The following is a 16,469-nucleotide window of genomic DNA, read 5'->3' as shown; positions in this document are numbered from 1 at the left end:
GCACAACGCGCCAAGATCCGGATGTCACCGTGGTGGTTTCATAGTTGAGAGGCACTTCATCTGCAGTGGGGCGCCGAGATCCGGATGGCACCGAGGTGATGTCTAGCAAGTTGCTGTACTGGTGTGGTCATTCTACAATGCTGAAAGTCAGCGTGGGGCGCCCCATTAGCCTGTGAGATGGCGTCAGTAGCGGACTGATGTGCGAATGGGGCCAAAGGCAGCGCAACAATATTTTCTGAAGAGAAGACACCAAAAGGTGCTGACATTCCAAGATCCGGATGGCACCGAGGTGGTGTCTAGCAAGCTATGCAGTTGAGTTGTGTGCGCACTTGCGGCGAATAGGTCGAAGGCAGCATAACAATGTTTTCTGAATAGAAGACACCACAAGGCGTTGAGATTCGGTTACCACCGAGGTGATGTCTAGCAAGTTGCCGCACTGGTGTGGCCATCCTACAATACTGCTCCGAATAACGGCGTGGGGTGCCCGAAGGGGGGGGGAGCCGGCGTGAATGGGCCTTCCTAGGTGGAGGCTCGTCTGCTGTAGTGGGGCGCCCCTTTACCGTTTCAGTTGCCATTCAGCTGAGTTTCGGCTGCTCTTGATGCTACAGCGACAGGCGGCTGCAAGAGGACTCTCAAAATGGCGGCCTGTTCTTTGGATTTGGGCCTGGTCCACTAAAATGGCCCTGGGACACCTTAGAACTCGGACGCTCGATTTTTTTTTCCTTTCCTGTACATGCAAAAAAAGGTAAATGCCCGGTACGTTACACGCTTCATCTGCCACGATGAACTCTCCAGAGGAACCGAAAAAAAATATAGTTGTGGTAACTATACCATGCATCGTCATATGGAGAGGTGGCACCAATTAATTATAGTGCTGCATAAAAGAGAGATTTGGAGGAGAACCCCTGACCTGCTAGTACATTCATCAAAGAAGTGGCACTGAGAGCTTCAGAGGCAAGGGAAACGGTCCCAAATATTTAGAAGAACTTTGGAAAGATTAAAATGACATGTTTAGATTGTGGCAAATTAATTTCATGTGGACAGATGAGTGTTACTCTAATAAATACAGCATATGAACATCATCATAGTCGATGGTTGGTAGAGACATTTTGACTATATCCTGGACCTGCCCGTCCTCGCCCAAAATGGCGCCGGAATAAATGGGACTCGTAACTCCTTGTTGTGTACTGGTTGCAGAACCTTGAAATCACGAGATACGTATGCAGTTTTGAAGCACATGGCGGGCGGGGACGAGAATTGATTGAATATTTCGACATCCCTATTGATATTAAGTTCTGATGTGTTATTGATTACTGTACTGTTGAAAGTTCGAATTAACGTCACCCATGGTACTTGCCCGCAAATGTATATCTAGATAATTTTATTGTAACTGGCCCTGTCGTATTTTAATTATAAAATGTACGTCCACCGATTCCGTAACTGTTAGACACCTTAGTTCTTGCAACCTAATGGCCCGCCCGTTACGTTCCTCTACAGTGTAAATGTCTATTCATCATATACGATTACAGTTTGCTCCGTGGCAGGCCCACGTGGTTATAGGCTCGTATTTGTATAATGAAATTTTCACAATAAAGGTTTTTAAAAGAAAACATGGTAGTAGTATATACATTGGTAAAGTTTTTAATAATAGTGACTGTTTTAGAATCATTAAAAGGCAAGTGAAATAAAGCAGACCAATTACATGAAGGGTAAAAGGTATAATACGAAGGAACGCAGTAAAGATAAATGGTCAAGGGCTGTTGTGTTTTCTATTCCTGCAACATAAAGTGATCGATAAGAATCTCATATTCAGGCGTATCGGCGACTAAGACAGCAGGTCGACCCTCTTTTGCTCAACGGCTCCGTCATGGGACGAAGAAACGCTCTTTTTCTCGAAAAAAGAATATATTTTACTTGCAGGACAGTTGTAAAATTTCCGGGAAAGTACATTAGCCTGGAACATTATAACATATATTTAAGAAAAAATAATGTTCGGAAGTAATGAAAAGCGTAATTTTTAGGTCATATGACCAAGCCTTTCATCATTACAATAAGAAAAGTAAAATGAACCAATGAAAAGTTTTATTAACAAGTCACATGACTTGTTATGCTTACGTTACGCGCTGCGCGCCCCGGATGACTTCCGGATGCGCTAACGCGGCGCGTCATATGACGCATTACGCGACAACGCAGGTACAGAATATAGTCAAAATGTCTCCACCAACCAGCGGTCGGAACACAACCTCTTTCAGCAGGCTAAATAGTTCTGTTAAATGACAACTGAAGGGACAGGCAACAAGAACCATCAGTCAAAGAGGGGAGGGCTAGTTCTTCTCTACCGGGTTACATTGGGGCGCTACCGGAACTGATCGAATTGGTAGTCTACAGTGTTTCTGGATGTTTCAGACTGAAGCTGGGGTTAGCATGAGAGCAGCACCATTTCGTAGCTCCGTCATGGCCATTCCGCAACCAATCATGGCAGCCGCTCTTTATCGTTATTTTGGGCGGGGTGGGTGGCGGAGCCGAGCTGTTTTGCAGCCATCATTGTGTGGAGTTCAGTTCATCTCACTAGTTTTGTATTTGTCATGAGGGGTTGTTCCTAATGTTTCTATTTTAGCGAGGTCAAAAAGAGATCCCATTAGTGGCCTACTGATTTTGCTCGATTCCTTTTCTTTTTTTTTACACGATTTTTCGTTATCTGCAAAGACTAAACAGAGTATTGCGACTCTGTGTTTGTTTGTAAATAGAGAATGAACCAAAGAGAACTAATTCTAAAACAGTAAATACTTGGATAACAATCAATCAAATGGAGAGAGAAGCAGGCACGACAGATTACAACGGGGGCAAAGGCCTGCGTTAACTACCTTTCACTATCTGCAAAGAGAGAGTACTCCTAATAGAAATGAGGGGGGGGGGCACCATTCAAAGCAGATCAGTGTGCATAAACACGAAAATGTTTTCACTTACCACGTACTTGACATTCGACAGCTTATGATATTTGCTATTAAAAAACCATTGAAATTCACTGAAAAAACCATAGGTTATAGACCATATATAGTTAGGAATTAGCATTTACAAAACCTTGAAAATTCACTGAAAAAACCATAGGTTATAGACCATATATAGTTAGGAATTAGCATTTAAAAAACCTTATTTTACTCACACAAAACCATTGAAATTCCATATATAGTTAGTTGCACTAACTATATATCGCGCACCCGCAATCCACTGCTGATCATGTCACATATTACATCATTCATGACATGGTCAGTGACATCACTGATGACATCACTGATGACATCTCAAATGACATCACTGATGACATCACTGATGACATCTCAAATGACATCACTGATGACATCACTGATGACATCTCAAATGACATCACTGATGACATCTCATTTGACATTACTGATCACATCACTGATGACATCATTCATGTGATAATACGATGAACCTCTTCAGACTCTAATATAACCTTAGATACACTCAGTGTAAACAGACACTCATAGACTGTCACTCATCCATGGAGTTACTCAGACACTTAGTCAGTCATGCAAAGAATCAATCACACCTCCATTTCCTCAACTATACAGTTATACACACCTTACTTATTCAAACATATACTAAAACATATTTACTCACTTATACAATCCTGGATACAAGTTCACAATGATCCATACAGCCACTCACACATTCACTGGCTCTTATGCACAGTTATTTATATATGTCAACTCTGACATGTACTGTGTTTTACATATGTACTTACTTTGACATGTAGCACTGAGATATCCATTCACTCACCAATACACTCATGCACACAGTCAACCGCCCATACAGCTGTTTCCACATGCACTTTTGAACCCATACATCTAGTCAATCAACTGCTCACACATCTATGCAGAGAGTCATACACCTCCCAGCCACCCAGACACACACTCAGTCTCCCATACAAATGCTTGGGCAACCAATCAATAACCCATACAGTTAATCATATAGCTAATGATCAACACATGCAGCAGTTTACAGAACAACAGACATAATGATGCACAAATTAAGACAGTTTAGTCACTAACCCATGCACTCAGTGAGACACATTTAATCAGTCACTCATACAGTCAGCCATGCCCCTACTAAATCCTTCATCAAGACACTTATACATCCACTCATTCTTCAATATGTAAGACATATTTTAACTTTACAGAATTATACAGTCACTGGATGTAGTCATCAGTGATGTCATTTGAGATGTCATCAGTGATGTCATCAGTGATGTCATTTGAGATGTCATCAGTGATGTCATCAGTGATGTCACTGACCATGTCATGAATGATGTAATATGTGACATGATCAGCAGTGGATTGCGGGTGCGCGATATATAGTTAGTGCAACTAACTATATATGGAATTTCAATGGTTTTGTGTGAGTAAAATAAGGTTTTTTAAATGCTAATTCCTAACTATATATGGTCTATAACCTATGGTTTTTTCAGTGAATATATATATATATATATATATATATATATATTCCAAGGTTGCTTTTTCAGTCCGATAAACAAGGGAACACAGCGGGGCCTGGCGAGATCGTTTCTTCAGAGCCCGGCATGGCGCGTTTCGGCGAAGCCTTCCTCAGATGCCTTTGGCGCTGTTGGATTCCATTTTAAAAACAGTAGTGTTGGCCCATCACCTAAAGTAGTGTGGGACACACCTGTGTTGCATTCCTCCCAAGACACTCCCATTGTTGGTATTCAGGACTGCATTTCCCAGCATGCAGTTGGTTCTCGGCATGGAAGTGTGGTTCTGTCTGCCCGATTATTCCACTTCACAATTGAAGGGCTGACATCGGCCGCGGCACAGAATTGGAAGCCAGCACTCATGCTGGACAGAAACAGTCTCATTGAGCCCTCTCTTCCCACCGCCTGCATCCCCGTCAGCAGCGTGTCTGCAAACACCAGTTGCAGTAGCGACGTCTCTCCATACAGTATGGATTGCCATGCGACAACAGCTTCACTGCCCTCAGGAAGGGGCGGTGATCCGCGTACCTGCCAATGACCCTGGAACTCTTCAGGAAGGGTCCCCAATACGTGCCATTGACCGCATGTTACATATTCTAAGGTTGCTTTTTCAGTCCAAAAAGCAAGGGGACACAGCGGGGATTGGCGAGATCGTTTCTTCAGAGCCTGGCATGACGCGTTTCGGAGAAGCCTTCCTCAGATGCCTCTGGCGCTGTTGGATTCCATTTTAAAAACAGTAGTGTTGGACCATCCACTAAAGTAGTGTGGGACACACCTGTGTCGCATTCCTCCCAAGACACTCCCATTGTTGGTATTCACGACTGCATTTCCCAGCATGCAGTTGGTTCTCGGCTTGGAAGTGTGGTTCTCTCAGCCCGATTATTCCACTTCACAATTGAAGGGCTGACATCGGCCGCGGCACTGGTTTGGAAGCCGGCACTCGTGCTGGACAGAAACAGTCTCATTGAGCCCTCTCTTCCCACCACCCGCATCCCCGTGAGCAGCGTGTCTGGAAAAGCCAATTGCAGTAACGACGTCTCTCCATACAGTATGGATTGCCATGCGACAACAGCTTCACTGCATTCAGGGAGGGGCGGCAATCCAGGTACCTGCCAATGACCCAGGATCTCTTCAGGAAGGGTACCCATTACGTGCCATTGACTGCACGTTACATATTCCAAGGTTGCTTTTTCAGTCCAAAAAACAAGGGGACACAGCGGGGCCTGGCGAGATCGTTTCTTCAGAGCCTGGCATGACGCATTTCAGCGAAGCCTTCCTCAGATGGCTCTGGCAATGTTGGATTCCATTTTAAAAACAGTAGTGTTGGCCCATCCCCTAAAGTAGTGTGGGACACACCTGTGTCGCATTCCTCCCAAGACACTCCCATTGTTGGTATTCAGGACTGCATTTCCCAGCATGCATTTGGTTATCGGCATGGAAGTGTGGTTCTGTCAGCCCCCGATTATTCCACTTCACAATTGAAGGGCTGACATCAGCAGCGGCACAGGTTTGGAAGCCGGCACTCAGGCTGGACAGAAACAGTCTCATTGAGCCCTCTCTTCCCACCACCTGCATCCTCGTCAGCAGCGTGTCTGGAAACACCAGTTGCAGTAGCGACGTCTCTCCATACAGTATGGATTGCCATGCGACAACAGCTTCACTGCCCTCAGGAAGGGGCGGTGATCCGGGTACCTGCCAATGACCCTGGAACTCTTCAGGAAGCTGAGTCCCAAGATGGATGCCAACAGTTCCTGGTTGAAGGGTTGGCAGCCAATCACAAAACGAGCTCCTCATTATTCACGAAAGATTTGCGCCTCCAGATATGCAAATTTGGACTTCCTCTAATCGCTCCAAAACTACTAAATGCATTTACACCAAATAACAAAAATCATGATTTCCGGAACAAAATCTAACTTTCTGTCCATTTTGGTGTAATTCCGTCCAGCAGTTCAGGCTGTAGTCTTGTTCAAAATCTCTATTGGAAACGCACATTTTTTGATCCCCCCTTTTTTCTCGGCCCCTGCTTGGTGAATCCCTCCAAAACCTTCAATGCAAAACTAAAGAAAGGGGGCCACTATCTTTGGGAAATTTCATCAAGATACGTCAAATGGCGCCAAAGTTATAAACAAGTCAGAAAATGCTTTTCCTATGGAAACTAGGTCCTAACAATAACTACCTACTGGTGACCGTCAGGACCTATTATCCAGAGGAAAACCACAATATTCTATTGCCAATAACTTTTGCATCGAGTGATGAATCTTCTTGAAAGTTCCCAAACTATTGGCCAGCTCAGTTCCGCACCTCCCCTGAAATTTTGGGGTTGAGTGGTGAAGCGGGGGCCGAGAAAAAAGGGGGTCCCAAAACGTGTTTTCCCTGTGCAATTTCCTATAGGACCTTTAACCACGGCTACAGCTGGAACGGCTGAACGGATTTAAACCAAATTTGGCAGAGAGGTAGTCCTCAGTTCCGACTTGTGCCTTTCACATATCTGGTGACAATCTGTACTGTAGTTTCTTTGAAAATTACGGTTAAATTAATTTATATATCTATGGGCGCGGAGGACCCGCGGATTGTGCAAGGATTGGCCTCGTAGGATAAGCGCACTGTCCCGATCACGCGCTCAATTCTAATTGGCTTTCAAGCAGTTGTAAACATTCGAAATCAGGAACTGTTGGCAGCCATTTTGTGCCTCGGCAGAAGCCAGGCTGAGGAAGTCAGTGGAATATGTGTGCAAAATGTGAAAAGGGGTCAGAGTACACACACCCTGACTCCCTAGGCCTCCTCAGGGGGTCACATAAGGACCCGTAGGGCCACAAAAGTAAGATAGTATTTTTTTTTTTTTTAAAGTCGCAGGATGCACGTAGGATCCACGCATTTCAACGCCGAAAAAAAAGAAGCATGTATTTTTGAGATATACATCAAGCTTATGTGTTTAGATGTTAGGTGGCTCTAAAAAGAGCCCTTGTGTTTATTGAGTGATTTTATTGAGACTTGCTGTTTGCAGCGCGCTGGCTGCTGTTATATTTTAAACTTCTTTATTTGTTACTTTGATATTTTAGTTGCGCCGCTTATTATCTCCGCGCCGTGTACCCTGCACTTCTAGCATCGCGCTAGCTCTTACCCGCACATTAAAGGTTGGATCACCCTGCATTTGCAGGAATCAGGGCAGCTAGGGACCGATACTGGGTGCTTTTGCGGCTGCCATCTTTGAGAGGGGATTCGTGGCAGCCGATTTACGGGCGCCATCTTTGCTAGGGGAATAGTTCCTCCCCTCACACTCCTCCCACGTCTGGAAGAGCGCGCAGGAGCGTACTTAATCGGCAGAACGATCGCGCACAGGTAGACTTGCTGTTTGCAGCGCGCTGGCTGCTGTTATATTTTAAACTTCTTTATTTGTTACTTTGATATTTTAGTTGCGCCGCTTATTATCTCCGCGCCGTGTACCCTGCACTTCTAGCATCGCGCTAGCTCTTACCCGCACATTAAAGGTTAGATCACCCTGCATTTGCAGGAATCAGGGCAGCTAGGGACCGATACTGGGTGCTTTTGCGGCCGCCATCTTTGAGAGGGCATTCGTGGCAGCCGATTTACGGGCGCCATCTTTCCTAGGGGAATAGTTCCTCCCCTCACACTCCTCCCACGTCTGGAAGAGCACGCAGGAGCGTACTTAATCGGCAGAACGATCGTGCACAGGTAGACTTGCTGTTTGCAGCGCGCTGGCTGCTGTTATATTTTAAACTTCTTTATTTGTTACTTTGATATTTTAGTTGCGCCGCTTATTATCTCTGCGCCGTGTACCCTGCACTTCTAGCATCGCGCTAGCTCTTACCCGCACATTAAAGGTTGGATCACCCTGCATTTGCAGGAATCAGGGCAGCTAGGGACCGTAACTGGGTGCTTTTGCAGCCACCATCTTTGAGAGGGCATTTGTGGCAGCCGATTTACGGGCGCCATCTTTGCTAGGGGAATAGTTCCTCCCCTCACACTCCTCCCACGTCTGGAAGAGCGCGCAGGAGCGTACTTAATCGTCAGAACGATCGCGCACAGGTAGACTTGCTGTTTGCAGCGCGCTGGCTGCTGTTATATTTTAAACTTCTTTATTTGTTACTTTGATATTTTAGTTGCGCCGCGTATTATCTCCGCGCCGTGTACCCTGCACTTCTAGCATCGCGCTAGCTCTTACCCGCACATTAAAGGTTGGATCACCCTGCATTTGCAGGAATCAGGGCAGCTAGGGACCGATACTGGGTGCTTTTGCGGCCGCCATCTTTGAGAGGGCATTCGTGGCAGCCGATTTACGGGCGCCATCTTTGCTAGGGGAATAGTTCCTCCCCTCACACTCCTCCCACGTCTGGAAGAGTGCGCAGGAGCGTACTTAATCGGCAGAACGATCGCACACAGCTAGACTTGCTGTTTGCAGTGCGCTGGCTGCTGTTATATTTTAAACTTATTTATTTGTTACTTTGATATTTTAGTTGCGCCGCTTATTATCTCCGCGCCGTGTACCCTGCACTTCTAGCATCGCGCTAGCTCTTACCCGCACATTAAAGGTTGGATCACCCTGCATTTGCAGGAATCAGGGCAGCTAGGGACCGATACTGGGTGCTTTTGCGGCCGCCATCTTTGAGAGGGCATTCGTGGCAGCAGATTTACGGGCGCCATCTTTGCTAGGGGAATAGTTCCTCCCCTCACACTCCTCCCACATCTGGAAGAGCACGCAGGAGCATACCTAATCGGCAGAACGATCGCGCACAGGTAGACTTGCTGTTTGCAGCGCGCTGGCTGCTGTTATATTTTAAACTTCTTTATTTGTTACTTTGATATTTTAGTTGCGCCGCTTATTATCTCCGCGCCGTGTACCCTGCACTTCTAGCATCGCGCTAGCTCTTACCCGCACATTAAAGGTTGGATCACCCTGCATTTGCAGGAATCAGGGCAGCTAGGGACCGATACTGGGTGCTTTTGCGGCCGCCATCTTTGAGAGGGCATTCGTGGCAGCTGATTTACGGGCGCCATATTTGCTAGGGGAATAGTTCCTCCCCTCACACTCATCCCACGTCTGGAAGAGCGCGCAGGAGCCTACTTAATCGGCAGAACGATCGCGCACAGGTAGACTTGCTGTTTGCAGCGCGCTGGCTGCTGTTATATTTTAAACTTCTTTATTTGTTACTTTGATATTTTAGTTGCGCCGCTTATTATCTCCGCGCCGTGTACCCTGCACTTCTAGCATCGCGCTAGCTCTTACCCGCACATTAAAGGTTGGATCACCCTGCATTTGCAGGAATCAGGGCAGCTAGGGACCGATACTGGGTGCTTTTGCGGCCGCCATCTTTGAGAGGGCATTCGTGGCAGCCGATTTACGGGTGCCATCTTTGCTAGGGGAATAGTTCCTCCCCTCACACTCCTCCCACATCTGGAAGAGCGCGCAGGAGCGTACTTAATCGGCAGAACGATCGCGCACAGGTAGACTTGCTGTTTGCAGCGCGCAGGCTGCTGTTATATTTATTTTAAACTTCTTTATTTGTTACTTTGATATTTTAGTTGCGCCGCTTATTATCTCCGCGCCGTGTACCCTGCACTTCTAGCATCGCGCTAGCTCTTACCCGCACATTAAAGGTTGGATCACCCTGCATTTGCAGGAATCAGGGCAGCTAGGGACCGATACTGGGTGCTTTTGCGGCCGCCATCTTTGAGAGGGCATTCGTGGCAGCCGATTTACGGGCGCCATCTTTGCTAGGGGAATAGTTCCTCCCCTCACACTCCTTCCACGTGTAGGGCTATAAATAATGGGCAGACGGTCAGAGCGCAGCAATGACGCGCAGCAGGTGCACGCCGGAGGTGCGCCAGAGGTAAGCCCGTTTGCGCCCGTTCGCGCCCCGGGCGCGTCCGGTGTGTTTACCTCGGCCATTCTCCGTGTGCTGGATCCTTTAGTAGATTCTCAGGACTCCCGGATGGATTCTAAAGCCGGTAGACACCGTACTATGACTCCTCCCCTTGCCACAGTCCTTTCCTGTGGCCTATTGAATGTTCGTTCTCTTGTGAAACATCACGCGGAAATTGCTCTTTTGATAGACTCTTTGTAACAGAGACCTGGACTAAGTCTGACTGTGGAGTGGAACTTGGGTGGGCCTGTCCGCCGGGCTATCTTATAAAACATGCCCCTCGAACAACTGGCAGAGGGGGCGGAATAGGCTACATATTCAGAGACTCAATCTCGTTTACACAGCTGGAGGTGAAGGAGGTATCAGGGCTCGAGCTTATGGGCTTTTCCATCATGGCCCAGGGCGGTACTCTGGTAACGGGTCTTTTATGCTATAGACCACCTTTCCTCAACCACCACGGCCATTCAGCCATTGATCGACCTGATCTACGACCTCTCAAACTCCCACACCAGACTATTAGTGCTAGGTGATTTTAACCTTTGGCCCTCGGGCCCTCAAGACCTGGCATATAGAGAACTTTGCCAAGCATGTAGCAATATACAACTCGCACAGCTGGTTATGGCACCTACTCACGCTAAAGGACATATTCTAGACCTTGTATTTGCCGATAAAGATCTTGTCTCAGTGGGAGAGGTCGTGGATCAATGCTGGACTGATCACGCACTAGTTCTACTGTCTAACTCTATGCCCGGTCCATTAAGGACAGGTGATCCAGGTGTTATTAAGATCAGTAGGCAATGGTCCCGTCTTTTGAAACCCCCAATTAGACCTACCTTGATGTCCAGACCATTTATGGCGGAGGATAGCGCGGACAAAAGCTATCAGGCCCTTTGCCAGCAGATCGTGACATCCTTGGATGAACTGGCTCCTTTAAGGAAAGTAAGGGACAGATCTAGAAGAACTAACGCCTGGTTCACTGCGGGCGGAACGACTCTGGAGGAGAGAATATAGGGAGTTATATAAGGTAGCATATAAAGCGACCTTGCAGGAATATAAGATTCAGCTGAAGAAAGCCAAGGCCCAATTTCTGGCAGATACGCTGGCCAAGACCTCTAACAAATCGCAGGCACTGTTTAAATTGGTCAACAATTCAGCCCATCCGCCATGTAATGCCTCAACTATCCCTGTCTCCCAGGATTTGTGTGACTCTGTGGCTTCTGCGTTCGAGGAGAAGATTAGGAAAATTCTGAGTGGACTCCAGATCTCTGCCCAGTTGACATCTTCCTTGTCTCTCCTCGTAGAACCCCCCGTTACGGCGGCTCGGCTGTCCTGCTTTCCGAGTCCTTCTTTGGAGGAATTTTGCCTTCTGGCTAACGGTGTGTCTTCAGGGTCACCACTTGATCCTATGCCTCATAAGATCTGGAAGGCATTTCAAAACGAGCTGTTTCCTCCGCTCCACACCATCTGTTGCCAGTCACTGAGTACAGCAGTGGTCCCAGATAGCTGGAAGATGGCAATTGTTAGACCTTTGCTGAAGAAGGCTTCTTTGGACCCCTCAAGCCCGGCCAATTACAGGCCCATCTCGCTTTTACCTTTTATAATAAAGGTCGTAGAGAAGTGGGTCACAAGAACACTATCCAGTTTTCTGGAAAACAACTCCTGCCTGGATACCTCGCAGTTCGGCTTTAGGCCGGCTCACGGCACGGAAGCTGCATTGGTCGCCGTGCTGGACGATCTACGAACGCGTGTCGACATGGGAAAGTCAGCATTTCTAGTGTTGCTTGACATGTCGGCCGCGTTCGACACGGTGGACCATGCAGTATTGCTAAGCCGTTTACAGGCTACAGGAGTAACTGGCCTGGCTTTGAGTTGGATAACATCTTATCTCAGCAACAGACAGCAGGCAGTGGCACTACCACCTTTTCAATCTGCCACTCATCAAGTGGATCAGGGCGTCCCCCAGTGGTCGGCGATTAGTCCGATTTTGTTCAATCTGTATCTCCGACCTCTGGTTGCCCTGATAAAGTCATTCGGCATATCTGTCATCAATTATGCCGATGACACTCAATTGATTTTTTCATTTGAGGGTACCAAGGCAGTATTGAGAGATACCTTCCACCACTGTATGCCGGCTACAGCTGAGTGGCTGCGTGCCAACTCGCTTCAATTTAATGGATCGAAGACGGAGGTTCTTCATTGCTCCCTAGACCGTACCCCTCGTCCGCTTCCGGACGATTTCTGGCCTACATCCATCCCAGGTACGGTAGAGGCTGCTGAGTCGGCTCGCAATCTGGGAGTTCTGTTCGAATCCAACCTACAGCTTGATGCCTCTGTGAACAGAACTATAGCGGTCTGTATGGGCTTACTTTGCGCCCTACGTAAGATCTTACCGCTTCTCCCCAAAGAGGCAAGGACAGAGGTAGTGCTCAGTTCTATTCTTAGCCGATTAGATTACTGCAATGCACTACTTCTGGGAGCCCCCAAAACTTTGATCTTAAAGCTGCAGAGGATCCAAAATATGGCGGCTAAACTGGCTCTATCTCGTCCCCGCTCTGCCTCTTCTTCCGGCGCATTGGCTGATCTCCATTGGCTACCTGTCCAGCAGAGAATTTCTTTCAAGGCGGTATACCTTGTCTTTAAGGCTCTGCATGGACAGGGGCCGATACCGCTTCAAAATCTTTTCTCCTGGTACTGTGCTGCCAGACCTTTAAGATCTTCCTCTGCGTTTTGAGTGACGGTCCCTAGGATCAATAGAGTGAGGATGGGGGTCCGTGGTTTTAGTTTATTTGGCATAGCAAAATAGGAAATAGCATTTCATTATACAAATGTTAAGCCGAGATTGGTCACTCACTTCATTTACAAACTCCTGGCCTTGATCTGATAGAACCATTTTTTGGTCTTCCATGATATAGAAATTGAGAAATAAACATCAAGAAAAATTGAAAGGCACGTCTTCAAATAATAAAATTCTAAACAACATTTTCATTTTGTATCTCAAGTGCAGGCTGAAAACGTGTAACGAGCATTTAAATGAGAAACATGTGGGTTTCAGAAACAAAAGTCTATAAGACTATGACAATGGAAATTTACATGTTATAAAAAAATGTTTATAGAAGTAAGAAAAATTATAACACACATTGTTCAATTTCAAATCACATATTTAGCCAATAAAATCGCGAGGACATGTTTTTATACATTTTCTTGATACCAGAATGCCCACTAATTCTATCAAAACATGAGAACAGCACGGTTATCTGTCTGAAAACACAAGAAATACACAAATGCTTATCTCAGAAGGCTTTTCAATCATGAAATGTTAAAGTTAAACCTGATAACTCCATTAGGTCCATTGCAATTTTCGACTGATAGCATATGGAGAGCAGTCAGTGGATCTGGTATGTCGAGTGGTTGACCAGCATCTGGTATAGTGCATCGGCAGGAATAAACAGCTTGTGGCGACCAGTACGTCTCATGGTTGAGATATCTGTATAATGAGATAGAACAGGGGACAAATCAAGTTTAAGGTTATTAAAAAACTTGGAGAGCATGCTAAAATACAACATTGGCCTATTGATTACATGAGCAGTGCATGGGGAGGAAGTAGCACGTGGGAACTACTTACAAAATTGAAGGCATCAGGATTAAGTGATTTGCCTGGAAACATCGCCTACCAAGGTAAGGTATTTGAGGTATAAGAGCTGGAAATCGTGCTAAAATACACTATTGCCAAAAACATTACTTTTGCAATGCATGGGGCACGTAAATCACTACTTACGTGAGAAAAACGACATTGAATTAACTTGAACAGTAAGTAGCACACTGATGCGGGAAGGGCCACCTAGCACTTGGCAAATTAAAGAAACGTGGCAGGATTAACTGATTTGCACAGAACAAAGGATAAGAAATCAAGTTTAACGTTATTAAAAAACATGGAGAGCGTGCAAAAATACAACATTGGCCAATCGATTACATGTGCACTGCATGGGGAGGAAGCAGCACGTGGCGCACTACTTACAAAATTGAATGCGGCAGGATTAAGTGATTTGCTCGGAAACAAAAGTTACAAAGTCAACTTTAACGATATAAAAAAGTAGGAAAGCGTGCTTAAAAACAACATTGAATTTAAAGATCATTCAGAATAATTAATGTAATTATTCTTAAAAAAATGTGCTCACCTACGAAGAAGTGGATACGAACACCATCAATGGATGTGACTGCGGAATAGGAAAAGTTCGAGAAGATTGGCAGGTTATAAATGCTTTGCAGAAGGATGATTGGTTGAGCATGATGTCACTGGGTGTGAGAGCCGTGATTGGGCATGTTGTAATTGAGCATGCCCAAATAAAATGAAATACGTTAGCGGTACATAGACAGACGGTGGGACGTATTGTGCGCATACGTAATATTAACAATGATGCGCTACCACAAACGTGCATGCGCAAAGTGAAGGCATCTTCTAGGTGGTACATAGACAGATGGACTTCGAATGTCGAAAGAACACCGGCTCCCTCAGTAGGCAGGGAGCCGGTGGGACTTTGGGGGTATTGAAGACCCTCGCATGGTCCCCAACGGTAACGGCCATTATACATTTTTTAAAAAGGCCGTCCCCGGGGAATGGGGTCCCCGGGGCCTTGAAGTGGTTCCATAAAATAATAATATATAATTAGCCATGCCCGGAGGTGGGGACCTTGGTGCCCGGAATTGACCATGGGAGGGGGACCATGCTGCCCCCTTCCATTAAAAAATTGAATACTGATACTACACTTATTGTCGTCGTACCATAAGCGCAGCCTTCAGATCATGCCCTGAATGCTAATTGGCTGTCAAGTGCTTGTAAACATTTGAAACTTGAAACTGTTGGCAGCCATTTTATGCCTCGGTAGAAGGGAGGCTGAAGAAGCATGTGGAATGTGAGTTTAAAACGTGAAAAGAGGGAGGGTAGACACACCCTGACCCTCTAGGTCTGCTCAGGTGGTTCCACAAGGACCCCCATGGCCCCAAATTTATTTTGTAATTTTTTTGTAAAATCGTGGGGTGCGCGTATGATCCGACCATTCTAGCGATGTTAAAAAAAAGAAGAGAGATATGGTCTTCCGCGCGTCTTTGGTAATTTGCATTCTTTCAACTGTTTAGATGTGATGCAGCAGTGCTGGATTCAGGATCCATCCCTGAGTAAGAAAAAGTAATAATAACACTATTTACCTGCTAAGTGAATTTCCTTTCATAGGCTGACATTGACTGGTTTCAGTTGCAAATTCTTCTAAGTGTGCAGTTTTCGAACTTTAAAATTTTCACCTTAAGTCATCTGAAGAACGAATTCCGATTTATTCATTTGTTATCAGGAGAGAAACCAGTGCTGCATCTTTTAGCCCAGCACTGACCCTGAAAAGTAGTTCCAACCATACTTACATGTAACTTGTATTTACTTCCATAGGAATCCCATTTCTATAAAAACAAGCATTTGCAATGCAATAGGTCTCGCATTAGGAAAGTTTGAGCTATTGGTATGGTAAATGACATTTTTTTTATTTATGTGTTGGTTTTGAACATAGCAAAATGAATAGCTTTGTCATTTACAATGCCAATAGTTATAACTTTGGCAAATGTGACAGCTATAGCATTTGTAATGCAATATGTGTTGTATTTACGTGACTTAGATGTATTGATATTATAAATAACAATGGCTTTTATTTTTTTAAATAATGAATACTTAAATAAAAGTTCTTGTAATTTATGATGGCAATAGTTTAAACTTTTGTAAATAACTTTTGTGAAGATTATGTTCAGTGTATTTGATTGTGGCGAAAATCCAAGAACAGAAGTGAAATATTACATTTTTTTTGTGACATTTGTAATAAAGCTTGAAACATTGAGAGAACATATTTGAACCAGTTGTTGTTGAATGATTGCACAGATTGATGCTGTGGTGGCGCTGAGTGATGTTGTGGTGGCGACGAGTGATGCTGTGGCGTTGAGTGATGCTGTGGTAGCGCATAGTGATGTGTGGTGCCCCTGAGTAATGCTGTGGTGGTGCGATAGATAGAGTGAGTGCAATAGATAGATAGAATGAGGGC

The sequence above is a fragment of the Lissotriton helveticus genome, chromosome 4_1 (assembly GCF_964261635.1).
Source record: "Lissotriton helveticus chromosome 4_1, aLisHel1.1, whole genome shotgun sequence".
Classification (NCBI taxonomy): Eukaryota; Metazoa; Chordata; class Amphibia; order Caudata; family Salamandridae; genus Lissotriton; species Lissotriton helveticus.
This window is presented reverse-complemented; position numbering follows the sequence as displayed.